Source organism: Callorhinus ursinus, unplaced genomic scaffold (assembly GCF_003265705.2).
Source record: "Callorhinus ursinus isolate GAN/ISIS: 27379988/994484 unplaced genomic scaffold, GSC_fseal_2.0 scaffold4, whole genome shotgun sequence".
NCBI lineage: Eukaryota > Metazoa > Chordata > Mammalia > Carnivora > Otariidae > Callorhinus > Callorhinus ursinus.
Window position 1 is genome coordinate 144,587,608 of NW_027397066.1, and position 22,860 is coordinate 144,610,467.

The 22,860-nt window shown below is 38.0% G+C and overlaps 1 long non-coding RNA gene across 1 annotated transcript in view; it reads left to right on the forward strand.

Moving 5' to 3' along the window:
* The window catches only part of LOC141372674 (uncharacterized), a 92,567-nt gene extending 71,744 nt beyond the window's left edge, over window positions 1-20,823 (forward strand). Inside the window, exons 2-3 of the long non-coding RNA XR_012378079.1 lie at window positions 19,435-19,466; window positions 20,593-20,823. This is a non-coding gene — a long non-coding RNA (uncharacterized lncRNA). The remainder of the gene's footprint in view (window positions 1-19,434; window positions 19,467-20,592) is intronic.
* The last annotated feature ends 2,037 nt before the right edge of the window (window positions 20,824-22,860 follow it).

The following is a 22,860-nucleotide window of genomic DNA, read 5'->3' on the forward strand; positions in this document are numbered from 1 at the left end:
TAATAAAACCTCATGAGAAAGCACCTTGTTATTCCACAGGTTTGATAATATTGTGGGTCAAATCGTCCCCTGCCAGAGCAGAGCAAAATCTCATGACTGTATCTCTTCAATGCAGTCCACGTACTTGTGTATCATCATTTTTCAGCAGATATTTGAGTGCCTACTTTTGGTATAGCACGCTAGTATTATGAGTGGGTTCTTTTGCTTTTGAATTTACAAAACCTGTTTTCACGACTCAGAGAATACCTTTTGGTTTATCTTTATGGTAGTTTAAAATGGTAAGATCTTCAATAACAAAGCAAAATATGAGAACACACTGCTATTCAATAAACATTTATAAAGCACCTCCTGGGTGTCCAATTCATCAGCAGACATGTCTACATTGTCTGGATACATAGTATAAATCAGTTCCAGACTTCACCAGTCTATGTCCTAGAGAAGGGGCAGCGGGGAGAGGAGATAAACTAACATTTACTGAGCATTGGGCAAGATCCCTCACAAATGTTCTTATTTAATCTTAATGACAATATTGCAATATACCCATTACCTTTATTAGTATAGAGTATTAGTATTACCTTTATTTTATGGAGAGAAAACTGAGTCTCAGAGCAGTGGTGCAGCATCCCATGGTCACAAGGCCAGTATAAATAGCAGCAGGGATTTCAGCTCAGCTCTGTCCTCCTTACAGTCTGAGCTCTGTCTCTATACTACACTGGCCATTAAGAGGCAGAAAGGAAAAAGTACCATGCAAGTAAATGATTATGGGGGCTTGCAATAGTATGTCTCCATGGAGGAGGAAGTGAAACTGATCATCTATCAGGTGAAACTGATAATCTGTCAAACTGGAGATCAAACTTTCTCTTATCGTCCTTGAAACGATAAAACAGACCAAAAAACTTGGGAAAATGTCTGTACTTGATTAAAGCAGAACTTTTCAGACTGTGCTTGATTTCTATTCTCTCCACAGACTGACTCTTCATATGTGCTCCACCTAATATCAACAGCTCTTAAGGTGCAAGGACAAGTGGTTTTATGGAAATTCCTAGTGCGTTACAGTTACTTCAGTATTTAGCGTTTTAAGGGAAGGATTTTTTTCCATGGTCCTTTTCATAGGGATGACTTATGGGAGAATATCAGTTGTGAGATAGAAGCTAAGTTTTAAAATGAAAACATGTCTGATAGCTCAATGTAGAGTTAGTCATAGGATAATAATAGTGATCTAAAACAGGCTTGGAGATATACATCTAATACATAAATGTTTGTCTATTCCAAATTTACTTGTCTTTCACTTTCTGCTTCTATTACTAATCTGAGAAGAGTATTTGTGTATGTGTGTGTAATTCTTCACTATCTAAGTTATTTTCCCTGAGAATATGTTAAGTTTGATACAGTTAGAAGATGTGCCAGATGCATGGAAAAAAAAAAACAACAACTCAGGACTAGTTTCCAGTAGATTGGAGCTGGTATAAGCTATGGTTGTTCTTCTACATTGTTTTGACTCCTTGTCTACTTGAGTAACTGATAATTCCTAAGATGCACAATCTGACAGTCGTTTACATTGGGCAAATTGAAGATTTTTGTGCTAACACAGTGGTTGGCAAACTACAGCTGCTGTTTTTGCAGGTAAAGTTTTATTGGGACACAGCCAGCCCCATTTGTTGACAGACTGTCTGTGTCTGTTCTCATGCTACAATGGCAGTTGACTAGTAGTGACCATATATTTGGGAAAGTAAAAAATTTTTGCTACCTGAACCTTCAAGAAACATTTGCTGACCCCTGTTGGGAGCAGTACCCAGCCTTCATTTATATTTGCCTGGACACAATACTAAAGTAAGTCGTATTCCACTAGAGCTTTCCAAATCCAATGTTGCATCAATGATTCTTTGCTTTAATCATATTTTAAAATAAGCCAAAGTCCTTTGGATACAGAAGACTAGGAATGAAATATTCAGACTTCCTGGATTTTGTCTTGTCCCCAATTTGCATCCATAAACTTTCAAAAACATGCATTCTCTTTTATAGAAACTCAACTTTGTACTGAAATCTGAAATCTCCAAAGAGGGTGCAATACACAAAAAATGTGATATCTGGCAACAAAGGATGGGATCAAAATTTAGTCTGTGGTTTTTAAATTAATACTCTGTGACGTCTTCATGTTCCTTTCCTTATCTCAATGTACAGCCTTAAGATGTGCATCATTCATTGTAATTCATCCTGCTATGTTTCAGTTTTTCTAGTTTCCTGAATTTAACACTCTCATCACCATTATTTGCGAAGTGTGACAAATAAAAACCCTGTTGAAAATGGTTGAGAATTTCAATAAGCTCAAGTTTTGACCTTTTAGCATTTGAGTAACAGATAATTCCCACGGTGATGTAAAAGATGATGAACACCACTGATGCTTTTAGATTTCTTGGTAGTAGAAGGCTGCAGAAAACCAGTATATTTGTTGTATATAAACAGAGGAAAGTGTGGGGTGATTTTCTGAGAGAAATTATTTCTAAATTGTCCATGTATTTAAGTTTTATTGAAGCCACTTCACAAAACAATTGCTAAAAAAATTTACAAAACTGGAGAAATTTCTTGTGTAGTAATATCAGTATTACTATAACAAGAACAGCATAGAGAGGCTCTAAAATCTGTTCTAAGATGAAAACTCATACCAGCAGAAAATAAGCCACAAACAATCTGGAGAATTTAATGAGAGCAACCACCCAGTTTTAATTACAGCATTACAATTATGCAGATATAATAATTACATTACCTTGATGTATATTTTCACAAGGAATCCATAAAATAAATTCAAAGGCAAGCAGATTGCTATCACTAATAGTATCATTTCTCCTTAGAAATAATACAATTGCTGCATATTGTTTTGTAAAAAACAGATTAATGGCACCATCCCAAGCCACAATAAAACATTTAAATATTTTCTATTTCTTATTTAAAATGCTTTTCCTTATGGTTTTTGCCAAAGGGTTAGAGAAAAGTGAACCCATCAAGATACTGGATTAGCTTGGTGAATTTCAGTATCTCTAGTCTTCTCTAGATGGCAGTCAAGTCATAGGGTTTAAAAACCTGCTCTTCTTGAAAGCCGCATTTAAGAATGCTCTACCGCTTCCACAGCAAGGTTTTTTGTTTGTCAAAGGGCTCAAATAATGGTGTTGGGAGTGTTAACTCAGGAAACAGACATACGTGAGATACAATGAGGTTGAATATAGAGAATGATGCACATTTTTTTTTTAAAGATTTTATTTATTTATCTGATGGAGAAAGACACAGTGAGAGAGGAAACACAAGCAGGGGGAGTGGGAGAGGGAGAAGCAGGCTTCCCGCCAAGCAGGGAGCCCGATGCAGGGCTCGATGCAGGGCTCGATGTGGGGCTCGATGTGGGACTCGATCCCAGGATCCTGGGATCATGATCTGAGCCGAAGGCAGGCACTTAACGACTGAGCCACCCAGGTGCCCCGAGAGTGATGCACATCTTAAGACTGTACATTGAGACAAGAAGGAAAGGGGCATGACGAGTCCATAGATAATCAAGAGAAATAAAACCCATGGATTACAATTTGATCCCACTCTATGTTGCCAAATATCACATTTTTTTGTGTGCATTGCATCCTCTTCGAGGATTTCAGATTTAAAAAACTGGGGTCAGTTGAGAAATTGAGATCATTCTCTTCTGTGAAAGAAAATGTGTATTTGGAAGTCTATAGATGCAAGTTTGGGGCAAGAGAAAAATCCAGAAAGTGTGAATATTCTGTTCTTAGTCTTCTGTATGAAAAGGACTTTGACCTATTTTAAAATATGATTAAAGCAAAGTATCATTAATACAACATTGATTTTGGAAAGCTCTAGTATAACACAACTTATTTTTGGATTGAGTCCAAGTAAACTTGGATAAAGTTTGTACTGATGCTCCTCAATAGCAAAGTAATCAGTGTTAGGTCAAGAATCTTTAACTTGCTCTTTTTATTTTAAAGATATTTATTTATTTATTTATTTATTTATTTATTTATTTATTTATTTATTTATTTAAGAGAGAGAGAGAGAGAGAGAGAGAGAGAGAGAGAGGGAGAGAGTGTGAGTGAGGGGAGGGGCAGAGGGAGAGGGAGAGAGAATCTCAAGCAGACTCCCGGCCGAGCACAGAGTCTGATGCAGAGCTGGATCTCATGACCCTGAGTCCATGACCTGAGCCGAAACCAAGAGACAGTGGCTTAAGCGACTGAGCCACCCAGGTGCCCCTAGCTTGCCCATTTTAAATGACTGATTGTGAATCCTGAGGGAATTGATCGTGTAGCATATGTTCAACATACAACAAAATTTTCTGACTGCTTACTACCTACTGAGCACTGTGCTTAATGCCAAGGATTTAGTTAGGCATTGGTCCTTATTCCAATGGCCTCATGAATGTACACTGTAGTAAGACAGATAAAGCCAGAGTCAAATGGGAGCACCTATTTGTTTCATGCTTCCAGTATAGGATGGAGAGGAACTGAAATGACATAGATTTTTCCACCAAGATCTTTGTCCAGGACTGGGATTTAATAAAAGAATAATGAAAATATCAAGAAACCATAATAATGTATTGTATATCCAAATGAGCTATATGTTTTTACTTTATCTATACTCATTCCATGAAGCCAGAAAGATGGGTATTAACATCTTCATTTATGGGTAATGAAAGTCAGGGAAGTAAAATGATTTTCCTAGGGGCACACACACAACCATGATTCCAGCTGGAATTTCGACACCTCTGAGGCTTATGCTCTTCCCACCACACCATGCTGCCCCTTATTTGCAGCTGCCCTGTTGTGTGCGTTCAGAGGGACTCATTTACACACAGGGATGGTGGGTATGACCTTCCTCAGGTTGATTTGTATTTGAGGAGACTCTGGAAAGCTCAGTGCTTAATTTAAAGGACTTTCTGATGACACAATATCATGGAATAGGAAGGGAGATGTTTTGGCATCAAGAGTATTTTCCTTATCTTTTAAATCAAGTGCTACAGTGATTCCTACTCCCCTGGTCCTGAAGTGACTTAAAATGTAGCACAAAGGAAAAAGAAAAAAATAACCTTTTGCACTTGTAGGCTTGTGAACTTTGGTGTCTGGAAGTGAGTGTGAAGTTATGGGGACAATAATTGGGGATGTGGAGTAGTATTTCTGCAATTTCTGTGACCCTAATGACAAGATTACTTTACTCAGAAGCAGCCCCTTGGTAAGTCTCTTCATCATCCCCAGGGCTCAGTACCAGTGAGGTGGTAGGAACAGACATTTTTCTAATGGTGTGTGTATCAGTGTCTCAGGGATGTGGTAACAAAGTATCACAAACTGGGTGGCTTAAAACAACAGAAATTTGTTGTGTCACAGTCCTGGAGGCTAGAAGTCTGAAATCAAAGTGTTGACAGGACCACGCTCTCTTGGAAACCTCAAAGAGTCTTTTCTTGCCTCTTTCCAGCTTCCTGGTGTTTGCCAGCACTCTTTGGCATTCCTTGACTTGCAGCTGAGTACCTTCAGTCTCTGCCTCCATCTTCCCAGGGCATTCTCCCTTCATGTCCCTGTGTCTTCACATGGCTGACTTCCTTCCTTCCTTCCTTCCTTCCTGCCTTCCTGCCTTCCTGCCTTCCTGCCTGCCTGCCTGCCTGCCTGCCTTCCTGCCTGCCTGCCTGCCTGCCTTCCTTCCTTTATTATTTTTAATTTTTAAAGATTTTATTATTTTTAAGTAATCTGTACACCCAATGTGGGGCTTGAACTTAGAACCCTTAGATCAAGAGTTGCATGCTCTACTGACTGAGCCAGCCAGGTGCCCCTCACATGGCTGTCTTCTTGTAAAGACACCAATTTTACTGGTTAGGGGACAACCTTATTCTAGTATAACCTCAACTAATTACATCTATCATCACCCTATTTCCAAATAAGGTCATATTCTGAGATATCAGCTGGCTGGAACTTCAACATGTCTTTTTTTGGGGAGAGATTGTTTAACCCATAACTATGAGTTAAGCCCAAAGCAGATTCTAGTACTAATTCTGTCACTAACTAGCTATGTAACTAGCATTTACGTCTCCCTGGACTTCAGTTTCTCATCTATAAAATGTAGGCATTAGAAAATTTGAACCCTAGGGACACCTGGGTGGCTCAGTTGGTTAAGTGTCTGACTCTTGATTTCAGCCCAGGTCATGATCTCTTCAGCTCAGGTCATGGTATCAGGGTTGTAAGATTGAGACCTGTGTTGGGCTCCATGCATGCTCAGTGTGGAGCCTGCTTGAGATTCTCTCTCTCCCTCTGCCTCTGCCGCTCCCCTCACACTCTTTCTCTCTCTCTTTCTTTCAAAATAAATAAATATATCTTTAAAGAAAAGAAAAAAGGAAAAAAATTTTTGACCTCTCAGGTCCTATTGTATTCGTTGATAATGGGAGCACGGCCTCTGGTCGTGAGCCTCTGGCCCATGGACATTTCAATTAGGACAGGCTATGGCTCACTGGGCTTGACATGATGAAATTCGCTTCCTACCCCTGACCCTGACCACCTTCTTTAATCAGTTGTTAGGCTTTGGGAATCCTCAGGATCTGAGATTTTATTAATTTTACTTCTATGCAGAGCTTTCTGGCTCTGCAGCATGCCATGAAGCACCAAAGAAAAAGGTGAAAGGAAGGAAAATCAGATATATAAACAAGATACCACAGAAATAAAGGGTAAAACAAGGAAAATGACCAAAGCTCCAATAGGTTAATGGTGATAGACTCCAACTTGACTTCTGGCTGAATGGATCAGGCAAAATTATTGTGTAGGTACTAAACGCAGACTTTGTCATGTGACCATGCTTCTCCAGTGGCTTATTTCATTACATTGAAAATGTTGTGTTTAGGATCAATCTTCTAAGTAACATGTTCAGAGCTAATTAAATTCATATTATGATGTTTCCAGTGGCTTTAATTCAATGTAGATTATTTCCTTTAGAAGTGCTGTCATTTTTTTCTCAACATCTGATACTCCCTGTCTGGATGGATGCAACCCACCTGCTCAGAGTGACCACCAGCCACTTCTGTTGTCACTGTCACTCCTCCTCTGAGCAGTCACTCAGAGGGGATGTCAGGGGCTCTCTGTCCGCTCCCTAGGTAATTGCTGTGCTATGCATGTGAGCTCAAGAGTAATAATGTGAGGTGTCACAGAACCATCAATACTGTCGCTCAAATGAAGGACCCAGTCTGTGACCAGGTTTCTGGTGCTCAGAGCTTCTCTGTTTCCTTGGGTCTCATGCTGGGGTTGAACCCAGCCCTATACCCTGGCCACCTGACTGTTAGTAGAATACCCAGATACAAATGAACAGTCAGGAGTTGGTTGCTTTTCCATATGCCGACGATAACCATTTAGAAGGCTTTCTATAGAAGGAATGTTATAGACACAGATGTGAGACAGGAGAATGGTGACACGCATGCCACACATTGCCAACTTGCTAATTTAGATCAAAAGAGACTATAGTCTCACTGGATTCTGTGCTGGTCAGACCACATTTGGATGTGGTGTTTTCTAGTGTCTTTGATAAAACAAAGATGGGAAATCAGAATATTGAGTAGTCAGAAAATTATTGCCTCTCAAAAATGATTATGATAGTATATTTAAACTGAAGAAGGCTAGACTGAGGAGAAGCAAGAAAACAATGCTCTCAGAGTTGTGGGGGTCATTGAAGGCAAAAGCAGATTTGTTCTATGTAGCTCTAGGAATGGAATGTTCTGATGCAGCCACTTTAATGCCGTTACATTTTTTCTTCTGCCACTTTTCATGAGCCCATTCTAATTTTGCGTGAATTAAACTGTCTTACCAAGAAGAATTTTAATAGTGACCAATTTTCTGAGCCCATATTTTTATTGTCTTCTATTTTCCTTTAATGTGTCACATTTATTTTCAAACCTGGCTTAAGCTTCTCTTTTATTTTTGTTTTCATGAATTTAAATTGTTAGAAAATTCCTCATTATTACTATGCAATTAATAAATCAATAGAATTTTAGTATGTTAGTGACCAGTGTGCTTTTATTTCCACAAATAATTATGTATTTAAAATATATACAAACTGTAAAGAACATTCCAAAAAAGCAATTATCCACCACCTTTTCTTAAAAAAAGTTTTACTGAGATACAGTTCATATACCATAAAATTTACCCAAATTGTATAATTCAAAGGTTTTTAATATTTTCACGGTATAGCATATTAGTATTCACAGTATATATCTTACTATACTCACATTAGTCAACTATGATCACAATCTAATTTTTTAGAGCATTTTATTAACTCTGGAAGAAATCCTCTGGTCATTAGCAGTCACTCCCAATTTCTCCCAATGCCCTCAGCTCTTGACAACTGCTAATCCACGTTCTGTCTCTATAGATTTTTGTATTCTGACCATTACATGTAAATGGAACATACAATATGTAGTCTTTTGTGACTGGCTTCCTTCATTTAACAGAATGATACAAAGGTTTATCACATTGTAGCATATATCAGTTATTTCATTCCTTCCTACTGCTGAATAATATTTCATTGTATGGATATATCGTATTTTATTTATCTAGCATGAGTTGGTGGGCATTTGGATTGTTTTCACTCTTTAGCTGTTATTAACAATGCAGTTGTGAACATTCAGGTATAATTTTTTTGTGTGGCTGAATGTTTTCATTTCTTTTGGGAATCACTCATTCTTATGGAAGCTCTATGGTACTTTTTTTTTTTAAGATTTATTTATCTATTTTTAGAGAAAGGGAGAGAGAGAGAGAGAGAGAGCGGGGGGAGGGACAGAGGGAATCTCAAGCAGACTCTGGGCCGAATGTGGAGCCTGAAGTGGGCCTTGATCTCACAACCCTGAGGTCATGACCTGAGCTGAAATTAAGAGTTGGAGACTTAACCGACAGAGCCACCGAGGCCCTCCGGAAGCTCCATGTTTAACATGTGGAGAAACTGTCAAATTGTTTTCCAGAGTGACTGCACCATCTTACAATTCATTAGCAAAGTAGGAGGGCTCCAATCTCTCCAATCTTTGTGTACGCTTGTTACTGTTTGTCTTTTTGACTCTAACCATACTAGTGGGTTTTCATTAGCATTTCCCTAATGACTAGTGATGTTGAGCATTTTTTTCATATGCCTGATGGCCATTTGGAAAGGCTCTATTCAGATCCTTTGCCCATTTTTAAGTTGGGTTATTCATCTTTTTGTTATTGGGTTGTAAATGTTCTTTATATTTTCTGGACATAAGTCCCTTATAAGAAATATTTTGCAAATGTTTTCTCTCATTCTGTGGGGTGTCTTTTCACTTTCTTGTTATTGTTTGTAGCACAAAAGTCTTGATTTTTTTTAAATATTGTTTTTTATTTTTTATTTTAGTTTTTAAGTTTTTTATTTTAATTTCAGCATAGTTAATACACAATGTTATATTAGTTTCAGGTGTACAGTATAGTGATTCAGCAATTCTACACATTATTCTGTGCTCATCATGACAAGTATACTCTTTCTCCTATTTCCACCCTCCCACCCATCTCTCCTCTGGTACCCATCAGTTTGTTCTCTATAGTTAAGAGTCTATTTCTTGGTTTGTCTATCTCTTTTTTCTTTTGTTCATTTGTCTTGTTTTTTAATTCCACGTATGAGTGAGATCATATGGTATTTGTCTTTCTTTGACTTATTTGACTTAACATTATACTCTGTAGTTCCTTTAGTTCCATCCATATTGTTGCAAATGGCAAGATTTCATTCTTTTTATGGCTGAATAATATTCCATTTTATATATATACCACATCTTCTTTATTCATTCATCTATTGATGGACATTTGGGCTGCTTTTGTGGTTTGGCTATTATAAATAATGCTGTAATAAACATAGGGGTGCCTATATCCTTTTGAACTAGTGTTTTCATATTCCTTGGGTAGTCGCATTACTGGATCATAGGGTAGTTCTATTTTTAATTTTTTGAGGAACCTCCATACTGTTTTACACAGTGGCTGTACCAGTTTGCATTCCCACCAACAGTATCAGAGGATTCCTTTTTTCTCCACATCCTCACCAACACCTGTTTTTCTTGTGTTGTTGATTTTAGCCATTCTGACAGATGTGAGGTGGTATCTCATTGTGGTTTTGATTTGTGTTTCCCTGATGATGAGTGATGTTGAACATCTTTTCATATCTGTTGGCCATCTGTATGTCTTCTTTGAGAAATGTCTGTTCATGTCTTCTGCCCATTTTTTAATTGGATTATTTGTGGGTTTTTTTGGTGTTGAGTTGTGTAAGTTCTTTATATATTTTGTATACTAACCCTTTATTGGCAATGTCATTTGCAAATATCATCTCCCATTTAGTAGGTTGTCTTTTAGTTTTGTTGGTTGTTTCCTTTGTTGTGCAGTCTGCATTGGTGGTATAGTGGTGGGCATAGCCGCCTTCCTTTGTTGTGCAGAAGCTTTTTATTTTGATGTAGTCCCAATTGTTTATTTTTGCTTTTGTTTCTCCTGCCTCAGGAGTCATAACTAGAAAAGAAGTTGCTACAGCTGATGTCAGAGAACTTACTGCCTGTGCTCTCTTCTAAGATTTTTATGGTCTCAGGTCTCACATTTAGGTCTTTATTCATTTTGAGTTTATTTTTATGTTTATTCTTTTGCATATAGCTGTCCAGTTTTCTCAATAGCGTTTGTTGAAGAGACTTTTTCCCATTGCATATCCTTGCCTCTTTTGTAGAAGATTAATTGACCATATAAGCATGGGTTTATTTCTTGGCTTTCTAACATGTTCCATTGATCTATGTGTCTATTTTTGTGCCAGAACCATACTGTCTTGATTACTACAACTTTGTAGTATAAATTGAAATCTGGAATTGTGATACTTGCAGTTTTGTTCTTCTCTTTCAAGATTGTTTGGGCTATTTTGGGTCTTTTGTGGTTTCATACAAATTTTAGGATTATTTGTTCTAGTTCTGTGAAAGATGATATTGGTATTTTGATAGGGATTGCCTTGAATCTGTAGACTGCTTTGGGTAGTATGGACATTTTAAAAATATTTGATCTTCCAATCCGTGAGCATGGAATATCTTTCCATTTGTTTTTGTCATCTTCAATTTTTTTCATTGGTGTTTTATAGTTTTCAGAGTACAGTTCTTTCACCTCCTTGGTTAAATTTATTTCCAGGTATTTTATTATTTGGGGGGCAATTGTAAATGGGATTGCTTTCTTAATTTCTCTTTCTTGTACCTTCATTATTAATGTATACAAATGCAATGGATTTCTGTATGTTGATTTGTATCCTGTGATCTTACTGAATTCATTGATCAGTTCTAGTAATTTTTTGGTGGAGTCTTAGGTTTTCTCTGTATGTTATTATGTCATCTGTAAATAGTGAAAGTTTTACTTCTTTCTCACTAATTTTGGCGCCTTTTATTCCTTTTTGTTGTCTGATTGCTGTGGCTAGGACTTCCAGTGCTATGTTTAGTAACAGTGGTGAGAGTGACATCCTTGTCCTGTTCTTTATCTTAGAGGAAAAGCTCTCAGTTCTTCACCATTGGGTGTGATGTTAGCTGTCAGTTTTTCATATATGGCTTTTATTGTGTTGAGGTATATTCCCTCCAAACCTACTTTGTTGAGGGCTTTTGTCATGAATGGATGTTGTACTTTGTCCATTGCTTTTTCTGCATCTATTGAAGTGATCATATAGTTTTTATTCTTTCTCTTGATGTGATGTATCACATTAGTTGATTTGTGAATATTGAACCACTCTTGCATGCCAGGAATAAATCCCACTTGATCATGGTGAATTTTTTTTGAAATATACTGTTGGATTTGGCTTGCTAATATTTTATTGGGGATTTTTGCATCTATGTTCATCAGAGATATTGGCCTGTAGTTCTCTTTTTTTGTAATGTTCTTACCTGGTTTTGGTATCAGGGTAAATGTAGTCCTCATAGAATAAATTTGGAAGTGTTCCTTCCTCTTCTATTTTTTGGAACAGTTTGAGAAGAATAGGTATTAACTCTTCTTTAAATATTTGGTAAAATTCACCTGTGAAGTTATCTGGTCCTGGATTTTTGTTTTTGGGGAGTTTTTTGATTACCGATTCCATTTCATTGCTGATAATTGGTCCATTCAAATTTTCAATTTTTTCCTGATTCAATTTTGTTTCTAGAAACTTATCCATTTATTCTAGGTTGTCCAATTTGTTGGAATTTTTCATAATTATTATCCTTTCTGTGGTGTTGGTTGTTATTTCTTCTCTTTCATTTCTGATTTTGTTTATTTGAGTCCTCTCTTTTTTTGATGAGTCTGGCTAAGGATTTATCAATTTTGTTGATGTTTTCAAAGAACCGGCTCCTGGTTTCATTGATCTGTTATTTTTTTTAAATTACTATTTTGTCAATTTCTGCTCTGATCTTTATTAATTCCTTCCCTCTGGCTTTGGGTTTTGTTTGCTTCTTTTTCTAGATCCTTTAGGTGTAAGGTTAGGTTGTTTATAAAGTTTTAAATTTTGATGATGTCCAGTTTTCCTATTTTTTTTCTCTTGTCACTTGTGCTTTGCCTAAGAAACCAAGAAACCATTGCATAAGTCAAGGTCACAAAGACTTACTCCTCTGCTTTCTTTTAAGAGCTTTATAGACTTGCCTCTTACTTTTATACCTGTGATCCATTTTGAGTTAATTTTTGTGTATGATGAGAGGTAGGAATCCATTTTCATTCACTTACATGTGGATATTCAGTTGTGCCAGTGTAATTTGTGGAAAAGATTATTCTTTCCCCATTGAATTGTCTTGGTACCCTTGTCAAAATCATTTCACACAATTGTTTTTTATTTTTCTATATTACCTTAAATTTTCTTCCATCTTTAAACTATTTCAATAATTATGCATATACTATTTTGTATTCTGTTTTTAATTTAACAAAACATCGACATTTTCCAGATTTCTACAGAGAATTTAAATGTGTATTCCATCATGTTGTGGTATTGTATTTTACCAAACTACCTCAATATATTTGGACACTTTGATTGCCATGTTATACTGAAAAGAAAATAAATAGGATTTTGGTTGCTTGAGTTTGGAAAAAAGATTTTGAAGATCAGCACCTTTTGAGTTGAATATACAAGGAATAATATTTTCTTTCATCAAAATAATATTTTCTTTCATCACTATATTTTAAATTAGGGTAGCAGTGTGAAAGTATCAAATCGGATGAAGGAATGAGATATGAAAATCCTCAAATTCCAAGTATTTTGACAAAGATAGTCATTTCACTTTGAGGAAGTTTCTTACAAGTTTATTTTTTTTTCCACGTTTTTATTTAAATTCCAGTTACAAGTTTCCTTATGAAGAAGAGTGATACAAAGTTTGAAGAAGAAATTAGATAACAATGAGTACTTTCCTTTGGGGAATGTTACAGGTTTGGTTAGCAGTTCTGTGAAAAATGAAAAAGGCAAACAAGAAATTCCAAATTGCTAATACAGGTGTGTTTCAGGTGATGAAAATAAATTGCCATCTTTGATACAAATAAGAGAAACACCAAATGACTGCTAATGAACATAGTTTTTACTTTTATTTCTACAATTTAAAAGACAAGGCTTGAATTAGAAAGATAGAGCACAGTTTTTAATGTCAGTCTTCCTTGGTGCTATCATCAGGGAGTGAAAAGAGGTTTTTTTGTTTTTTGTTTTCCCCTAGACTTTCTTTAGAGAGCTGGTGGTAAGGGAAGGTGAGATTGCCAGATGTCTTTCATTATACCTTTGTATCATTGAAATGATGCACTAAATTGAAAGATTTGAAAATACCAAAGCCATGATTGATAAGCCATTTTTAGCCAACTGGGAAGAGTGATTTTGCATTGACGTCAACTCTGGGACCCACAACACCACCTACTACAGATGATAAAATGTTACCAGATAACCTTTGGGGGCGTGCCTGCGTGGTTCAGTCAGTTAAGCCTCTGATTCTTGATTTCTGCTCAGGTCATGATCTCAGGGTAGATCTCAGGGTCCTGAGATGGAGCCCTGCTTTGGGCTGTGTGCTCTGCAGGGAGTCTGCTTGAGATTCTCTCTCTCCTTCTGCCCCCCATCTCTCTCTCTCAAATAAATAAATAAATCTTTAAAAAATGTTATTCGATCACCTTTGATAACAGTAAATATTATTTCTAGAAAAAACATCCTAAAGTGTTTTAGGATGTTTTCTCTGCAGTGAGAAAGTAAAAGAGTGCAGACAGTTGGGTTATGTGAGCATAAACGTGCACATTTTGGAATGGAATTGCACTGTATTATTATCTAATTTGATACCTAAATCATCACAGCCAGGTAAACAAAGAAATTCAGTTATGGGGAGAAGAGGGTTGCAATATGGGTTTGAAAATTTCTCTCTCTCTCGTGTCTATCTCTATTTCATGCTCATGAGAAATGCAGCTTGGAGTTGTCCTAGATCTGCCTGGGGGGATATGGGAGCCCTGCAGAAGGAGCTAGAGATGGGCTTCTGGATTTGTAGGGGGTTACAGAAACATGAACAGAGGAAGGTTCATGATCCACATCAAGGGAAGAGCAGAAGTGGAGGAATTTCTGAAGAACCCACAAAAGAAAGAGTAGACTGTAAAAATCTGCCAGGTCCAGAAAGCTCAAAGGAAGCTTTGGACAATATTGGTCAGGTGAGAAATCTTCTCTGGGAGATCAGGACTTCTGGAAGGGCCAGGCTGGATGATTCATTTCTGAGCAGTGGGACCTATAGGATCCAGCTCAAAGATGGCTTCTTCATTCACACGTCTGGTGCCTTGGTGCTCCTTGACCTCTCTCCACATAGCATCTCATCCTCCAGGACCTTTTGCATGTGGTTTGGGTTTCTCATTTACCAGTAGTCTCAGGATAGCAGCATGGGGTTCCAGAACACCCTTGCAGAAGCTGATTGTCCTCCTATAGGCTGAGCCTGGAACCAGAGTCATATCATCCCTGATGCTCCCTATTGGTGAAAGCTGCCAGAGTCCAGTTCAGATTCAAGAGGAGGGGCAATAGAATCCACTTCTCCATGGAAGGAGGATCAAAAGTTTTGCAGCTTTCTTTCATCCTTCATATAGTGGTCTTAATTTTTTTAGTTTCTGGAGCCTTCTGAGAATCTAATAAAGATTATGGAAAAATGTACTCTTACCACATTGGATGTGCAGTTTTGATGGAAACACTTACCCTGAAGACTTGAATGTCTAAAATAAAGCTGCTTGATGAGTGGAATTATAGAAATAGCATTATAATCATGGGCTTGATGTCAGATCCATTGGTCTGCTCACTAAATCCCTATCTCCTTGCCCCCTTTCTTTCCTCTTTAAGCACTCTTGATTTCCCTTGCCCCCACCCTAACCTTCTCTTCCATTCCCCTTGAGGTTTGTCTCTGAAAGACTCTTGGTTGTAGTTCAGCAGTTCTAATTTCACAAGGTTCATTTCTCTCAGGGTAGTAATAAACCTATGAAGTATGACTGAGTCAATATTTCTCCAAATGAGTTCTTTTGTCCATAATTTATACCCAGCAGCAGACATTCTGTGACTAGAAAGACAGAAAGGAAATAATCGCCTGGGACAATATTTCAACTGACAACTGATTTCCTTCTCCTACCCAAACTGTCTACCAGGATTTTGTTTTTTTATCAGCCACAGTAAATATAAAGGTTGTTTCTCAATTTTGTTTTGTAAACATATGATTGCTGCATCCCGCAGGAATTGAAATTAGGCATCCTGGGCTTGGGAATTTTTTTGAAACAATAAAAGGCTTCTCAGGCTTTGTCTTTTTATGAGGATGCTTTGCATCCTGCTCACATGCCTTGTAATGTAATCTCAAGACACAGCTGTTGTTTCAGAAAGTTCATTCATGTCAGCAGCAATTAAAAAGTCCTTTGTTTTCCAAACATGCTTCCCTGGCTTGCCTTGAAGTGCTTTGCAAGCAATGATTCCTGCAACTTGAGGAAAGGAATCTTTATTGTGTGTGGCAGAAAGGGTGTGCCACATTCATTTTCAGTCTTGTTCCATGATTTACAGCAGGTACACCCGTGCATCTTCCTGACAATGAAGTTTTAAAAATAGAAAATCCTCAGTCATCACTTTGCCACTTTAAGATATGACCTCTTGTAGCAGTGAGTTAGAGCATGCTTAGTAGATGGGATGAAAATCAAACCATGCTCTTCGAATTGCTATGTTACCCTGTTTTTTTTTTTTTTTTTCTTTTATATATCAAAATGGATGCATCCTTGGGACTTGTGCCTTAATAGCCTGTTTTTTCCTCTCAGGTAAGGTGTGCACTATGGGACAATATCTCAAGGGCTCCTTGTGTATGCTTTGTGCTTCACGTTAGGGACACCTGGAGAATGAAGAATTGAAGGAGAGACATGTGATGTGATTTCAGAACATTGAAAGGCAGGTTCTTTCCCAGTCAGTCCTGTTATCGTCTCTCAAGAGTAAATGAGTTGATTCCTTTGAGAGGATTAGAGAAAGTATGCATATCAGTATCTTATCTAACTCTTCCACCTGTGGAATGGGGCCTCCTATGTATTAGGATAAATGCCTGTTATGAATCTTAACAAATATTAGTGTCATTGGGGTGCCTGGGTGGCTCAGTTAGTTAAGCATTTGACTCTTGATTTCAGCTCTGGTCATGATCCCAGGGTTGTGAGATGGAGCCCCTCGTCAGGCTCTGCACTGGGCATGGAGCCTGTTAAGATTCTCTCTCTCTGCCCCTCCCCACTTTCTCTCTCCCTCTCTAAAACCAACAACAAAAACAAGTATTAGTGTCATTAATACATCTGTATGTCTTTTGGATTGCTACACATGTACTATTTCTCATCTTAATTGTGTGTGTGTGTGTGTGTGTGTGTGTGTGTGTGTGTCTGTGTGTGTTCTGGTGGGGTGGTGGTTAGGGAGCTAATCACATAACAAACCCTTTCTGTGTGTTTGGTTTCCAGACTTTTTGCTTTGGGGGAGGGGAGAGAAGTAGGGATGGAGTGGGTGAAAGGGAACTAAAAGAACTAATTTTTTTTTAAAGATTTTATTTATTTATTTGTTGGGAGGGGGAGAGAGAGCACAAGCAGGGGGAGTGGCAGGCAGAGGGAGAAGCAGGCTCCCCGCTGAGCAGGGAGCCTGACACAGGGCTCCATCCGAGCACCCTGGGATCATGACCTGAGCCAAAGGCAGGTGCTTAACCAACTGAGCCATCCAGGTGTCCCAGAACTGCTAAATTTATAACAAGCTAAAGCCTCATTGTTGCACAGCCAGGGGATGTGTTTTTCCTTTACTTTTAAAAAAATATTCTATTTACTTATTTGAGAGACAGAGAGAGCATGAGGGAGGTGGCGGGAAGAGCAGAGGAGAGGGAGAAGCAGACTCCCCCCTGAGCACAGAGCCCAATATAGGGCTTGATCTCCGGACCCCGAGATCATGACCTGAGCTGAAATCAAGAGTTGGCTGCTTAACCAACTGAGCCGCCCAGGTGCCCCAACAGTGAGTTTTATATTCTTGCAAATATCAAAAAACACTATAGATTCCATAGCCTAGGGAACACATAAAGGTAAAATAGGACAAAATATTTCCAATTCAAATTCCATAAGTCTGCAGATTCTATAAAGTCTGATGACATTATAATAAAAAGTGTCAGACAGACATTAGAGTGGATTTTTAAAAAGTGAAGTTGTAAATGTCTTGCAAGTCAGTTGGTGCTCATACATCTTGGCTCCATTACAGCCGTATGATTTACGTGGCTCAAACTTCCCTTCGCTGGAAAGCTGCCTGCGATAGCATACCCTTTCTCACCATGGCTGAGACTCCCAGTGAAAGACAGCTGGAGCAGCACAAGGGGAGCCATCCTGGGGGTCTGTCTATACCACAAAACATTTTTCTTAGTCTGCCTTTAGGAAAAGAAAGATCGACATAATCCTAGTTTGTAGAGTTAGAGTTGACCTGCAGTCACTAGTGAAACCTTACTTTCCGTGAAAAGAACAGCAGAGATTAAGTGATTGTCCAGGTCACACACACTGCTTAAACAGAGCCAGGATCTGAACCCAGGTCTTTTGACTCAGTTATTCTTGAATACCAAATCAGAAAACTTGACATGATGGTACTAGGTGCTAGAGACTGAAAGTTTGTGTCCCCTCAAATCCATACACTTAAACATAACCCTCAATGTTATGGTATTTGGAGGTGGGGTTTCTGGGGGTTGAGCTGGTCATGAGGGTGGAGCTCTCACGAATGGGATTAGTGAGAGCTAATAAAAGAGATCTCATAAAAGAGATCCCGGAGAGCTTCCTAGCCCCTTCTGCCATGTGAGGACACAAACACAGCCAGAAAAGAAAGTGGATTCTCATCTGACCCTGGATCTGCCAGCACTTTGACCTTGGATTTTCAGCCTCCAGAACTTGAGAAATAAATGTCTGTTGTTGAAGCCACCTAGTCTGTGATAGTTTGTCATCGCAGCCTGAATGAAGACACTAGTTTTTGTTTTGTTTTTACAGTTTTATTGAGATATATATCATATACCATAAAATTCACTGATTTAAATAAAGTGTACAATTCTGCGTTTTTTGATATATTTGTTCTTATCAGTTGAATATTGTGCAATCATCACCACATTTTAGAACGTTTCAATACAGGCATGCCTCCTTTTTTGTGCTTAGCTTTATTGAGCTTTGCAGATACCATGTTTTTGGTTTTGTTTTGTTTTTTGTTTTTTTGTTTTTTTTTTATAAATGGAAGGTTTGTGGCATCCCTGCATTGATTAAGTCCATTGGTACCATTTTTCCAACCGCATTTGTCCACTTCCTGTCTTGTGTCACATTTTGGTAATTCATAGCAATATTTCAAACTTTTTCATCATTATTATATTTATTATGGTAATCTGTGATCAGGGATCTTCGATGTGACTATTGTGCTTATTTGGGGACACCATGAACCACACCCATTTAAGACCACAAACTTAACCATTCCATGGGTTCTGATTGCTCCACTGACCAGTGTTCCCCTATCTCTTGTATTCTCCTTGGACCTTCTTATTCCCAGAGTCCAACAATATTGAAATTAGGCCAATCAATAACCCTACAATGGTCTCTGAGTGTTCGAGTGAAAGGAAGAGTCATTTGATGTGATGAACTTCATTGTTGTTTTTTAAGAAATTACTACTGTGGCCACTTGGACCTTCAGCAACCACCACCCTGACCACTCAGCAGCCATCCACATTGAGCCAAGACCCTCCACCAGCAAAAAGATTATGACTTGCTGAAAGCTCAGATGATGTTTAGCATTTTTTAGCAATGAAGTATTTTTTTTAATGAATGTATTCACATTTTTTTTAGACATAATGCTCTTGCACATTTAATGGAGTACAATATAGTGTAAACATAACTTTTATATGCACTGGGAAACCAAAAAATTCATTTGTATCGTGATATTGTGATATTTGCTTTATTGCAGCTGTTTCGAACCAAAACCACAGGATCTCTGAGGTATGTCTCTTCTCCAGAAAGAAAACCTGTCTGCATTAGTACCTGTTCTCTGCTCACCGGCAACTGCCTCCACCTCCCAGCTTTGGGCAACCACTAGTCTACTCCCTGTCCCTATGGATTTACCTATTCTATATGTGTGATCAATACAGTATGTGGTCTTTTGTGCCTGGCTTCTTTCACTTGGGATAATGGTTCTGGGTTCATCTATGTTGTTCCATGGAGCAGAACTTTACACTTTTTATTGCTGAATAATATTCCATGGGGGACACATGCCACATTTGTGTAGCCATTCGTCAGTTGATGGCCATTTAGGTTGTTTGCATTTGTTGGCTGTTATGAATAATGCGGTGTACATTGAGAGCAAAATCTTTGTGTGCATCTATATTCTTACTTTTCATAGGTGCATAGCTAGGAGTAGAATTGTTGGGTCATATGGTAACTCTATGCTTAATATTTTGAGTCCAAACTGTTTTCTACTAGTTTGTTTTTAAAACAAAGTCAAAATGTTATGTTAACAACCACTGTGAACCAGGATAGCTTTTGACCAATTAAAAATATATATGACTACATCTGCACAGATCTCTGTATGCTAGTACACGTTAAAATGAAAAGGCACTTTCTCAGAGCTACAAATGCCTATATAAAACAAAAATCATGGTTTTTCACATCACAAATAATTTGCATGGTTTACATTTAAGCCAGCTAACATATAATAGGCTTTTGATCTGCAGATCTGCAAATAAGGCCAAGTTAATGTCATTGCAGAACTCTTCCATTTTGCATCTCCAGACATACAAAATGACAACAGGTTTTTGATAGGGGTGTTAGGATATTTTTTTAAAAATGGAAAAAATCAGCAAGAGAGAAGAGTGCCATTAATAGGAAGGATTTACTTTAATGCTAAGTTTCTCTGAACACCAACTTCAAGAAGACTTTGACATCAGTATTGTGCACATACTGAAGAAAGCATTTGTCTGGAGCAGAGTTTGTAGGGCTATGTGTAAACAAACCAGAATGAAGCAATTAGATTTTTCATTTGCATTTCTATTGAGGCATTTGTCAGCCAATTTTTTTCTAACCTTATGCCATTTATGATGGTAATGCCAAGGCATGTGTTTTATTCCAGACTCTGCCACAACCTGTGGGACATCACTCTTTATCTTGGAACCCACCTTCATCTGTAGAATAGGAATTATTACGCACCTGTCCACTTCAAAGGTTGGTTGGTTATGTGAGAACAAATGAGATAGTACATAGAGCACAGTACTTTGTAACCTGTCGAGCTCTAAAAGGTAAAGCATTTACATAGGCCAAATAAAATTGTGTGCTCATTGTAAATGTTCAAAGAGATATTTAAAATGCTGAGAGCACTGATACTTATTTTTGTTTCTATATATACCTATGATTGATGACCAGTGCTATGTAAAGCACTTAAAAATACATTTCTAAGCTGACAGGCACAAATGAAAATACTGGGGAGAATTGACAAACTTCCTTAGATATTATATTAAACACGAAAACGATCTTCTTGGCATATCTTAGAAAAAGCATGGAACAGAAATTACGGAAAAATGGAATTTATGTTTTGTGCAATTTCAAATTGTTTCGTTCTTTTCTCTCATTTCCCACAAACAACTGAAGTCTGTCATATTCCTATCTCTGCCTGTTGGAGCTGTTTTTATAGTTTTGCCAGCAAAAGTAGACGTGCAGGCATCTGGGACAGATCAATGATGTGGCTGTTTTAAGTAAAATATATGAAACACATTTTCTTTAGTAACCTCTTGTGCCACCAGTATTGTTTTCTTGAAACAGTTTTTACAAGTTCCATTTTAGGGAAAAGAGAATGTGACATGAAGAGCTACCACCATTATGACAATTAGCAAGTTCGAAGCAATGCTGGGAATATGGACCCACAGTGTCATTTCCTTTCCACTTTCCCTCACTTATCAATATAATTATATTTTCATTAGCATTTGGGACTAAAAGTATTTCTAAAGTAAACATTTACTCTAAAACATTATGTTAACAACACAGAAAGATGGTGATATGCTTTTCCTTGATGGAAGATTGCAGACAGAACATGAAGCAAATAATAGGAAATTTTAGGGAGAATCTATCAAGTAAGAATAAATAATTATCATCTTGTTGAGAACATTCAATTTTGCTACTGTCTAATTTTATGAACAGCAGCTGCTCTGCCACATGATACCCGAGCATCGATATCTTAACACACACACACACACACACACACACACACACACACACACACACAGAGCTTGTTTTTTGTTATTTATTTCCTCATCCAGGAAAAAAAGATAAGGAATTCAGCAGGTGCTATTTCTGGAGAAAAATGACTTGCATTATGAACATCTTCAGTTATTTGCCTCGCTTCATATAACTTCCTCTTTCTTCCCTCAAGTTCTCATTATTCAAAAATCATTTAGCACTAAATTATGGAAAAATAGTTTCTCCTAAAGCAGAAGTGAAGTGAAGCTGGGCTTGAGTCAATAAACAATTATGAGGCTCTCAAATCATCAAAAAGATGCCACCTATGACATATGACCTGTTCTGGTCTCAAGGCGCATGACACCAGTTTATAGAAGGGGTCATATTTTCTCTTCTCCTGAACTGATGGTTCCTGTCATCTCAACTTCAGAGAGAGTTTTTCTTTGGAAGAATCCAAACATATTAGTGTTTGGAGGATATCTTGAAGATACACATGAACATCTTTTTTCCACGAAACAGTCTGAAGTTCTAGTCGTATTTTGGCACCCAGAGCCGAACGTTGCTGGCTTTCAAGCCACAGTAACTAGTCCCATTGTTTTCTTGGTGGTTTGGTTGTAGCGATTGCAGGGCTTGGATGGAGGCTTGAGGGCAGTCAGTCCTCAGTTCAGACTTGCCTGCTTATGAGCAGTGTGACTTTGTCAAATCATCGGATTATTGAAGCCTTAATTTCTTCATTTATGAATTAGAAGTATATGCACCCTCAGTGTTCTTTCAAGTATTTAAAAACTGGGTGTATAGTATATAGCACATGTTGTGTGTGGCAGACACTGTGGGGTTCCTTCCTCTTTCCTTGCCCACAGAATCCTGAGGCTACTGGAGTGACAGTGTGTCCAGGGCCAAGGGGTTAGTCATGACTGTCTAACACCATCATGACAATCTCAGTTTCCAGCCCCATGATTGGTTTGGGGGGCACGAAATCCTATTCTGGCCGATGACATGCAAGGGGAAGACTTCTGGGGCTTCTAGGGGAGATTGTCCATCCTGAAAGGACAGAGGGGAGGGAGGAAACGCTCTCCCTGGTGTTGGAATTCCTTGTGTCTGGCAGCCTCCAACTGGCTGTAATGAAACTGGGTGTGAAAAGCCGAGACTGAGGAAGCAAGCCCAATCG